Consider the following 1488-nt stretch of genomic DNA (forward strand, 5'->3'; position numbering starts at 1 on the left):
TGCAAGGATGCAGTGGGCCCCAGCTCACTCAGGGCTTCCTGTGAACTGAATGTTTCGAAAGTGCCTGATGACGGAAGGCCTAATTTTGGAGATAATCAGATCCTTCCTGGGAAAAAGTGCAGGGCACGGGGGAAGGTTCAGGCTGAATAGAGAGAGAGCGAGAGAGAGAGCCCTCAGGTGAACACTCCAGTGAACACTCTAGAGAGCTGGAGGAAAGCACAACACACAAGGCCTGTCACTAAGCATTTTCAGATTTCTGCACGCAATCTTGCTCCCACAAAAGGTGTGGTGTATTGGTCTATAGAGTTGCTCATTTATCAAAAGACCAAATAAAATATAACAAAATAAAATAAGATCTAAGTTGACAGCGTTCTGACCCTGTAACTCCTTTCTGTTTCCACCCAGGGCCGCATCTGAGTTGACAGTCGTTTAAAAAGGCCAGCATTTGTTTGGGGGCGCTAATGAGAGCGGTTCCTCTTTAAACGCTCATTTCTCCGTTTAGATACTAAAACAACAGACGGATCCTGTTACTGCTAATTATTGCAAACTGCTAATTAGACTCACATTCTAAATGTCACAAACATAATGACATTATCATAAAATACACATTACACAGACTCCTAAAGGTAGTCTTATTCTGCATCTCCTACTTGTCCTGAAGTAATCATTGGCTAGTCTTTCTACTCAAAGTGCATCAGATGCTCTGGATAGTTGCAGTGGTTGGATGCATGTTAGAACTGGATGCTGGAGGATGCTGTAATGCACAGTGCTATTTACAGCACCTACAAGCAGGAGGTGGGCTTATGCGAGTCACTGTTTTTGGTTTGTAGTACCATTCCCAGGGCAAATCTTCTTGCACTTGTGCAGAGAACACAATGCCAAAGTGCTACATGGCCTTGCGAGGAATAAAGTGCTTCGTCACTGGCTTGTGGCCTCCGAAAGTTCAGGAGACTGTTTACAGAGCACAGGAATGGGCAGGTCCGGAAACCTCCAGCCATTGTTGGAGCTCCATTCAGAGCCGATCTCCCGCGAGGCACAGCTAATGGAAGTGCGGGGGGAGCTGGGAGGGGACTGGGGATCGGCGCAGTCAGGCGGGCGTGTCTATCAGTTGCAGGGAGCGAGGATTTAGCAGGGCTTATGGCCCCCGTCTGTCCGGGCAGAGCTCTTTGAGGACACAGCTTCCGGACGAGAGGCATCTCGCGGTGTTCTGCGCGTGGCCTGAGCCCAAACCTACATCCCCTGAGCACGAGCACCGGGGTCCTCGTTCCTGCCTCATACCTGCTCAGTCTGCTCCAGATTTCCTCTGTGCCATTTTGCGCTTTCATCCCTTGCTAGTGAGCTCACTCCCCTCTCCGTCCACGGTTCCGGCTCCTTGCAGGTCTGATAAAAGGAAACGATTTCCTTTGTCCCCACGTTAAACCCGTTGCAGTCAGAAGAGGACAGAGCAGGGGGGGAGGTGGTGGTGGTGGGGAGGTGTGGGCGGGTGCG

This window comes from Electrophorus electricus, chromosome 6, assembly GCF_013358815.1.
Source record: "Electrophorus electricus isolate fEleEle1 chromosome 6, fEleEle1.pri, whole genome shotgun sequence".
Lineage (NCBI taxonomy): Eukaryota > Metazoa > Chordata > Actinopteri > Gymnotiformes > Gymnotidae > Electrophorus > Electrophorus electricus.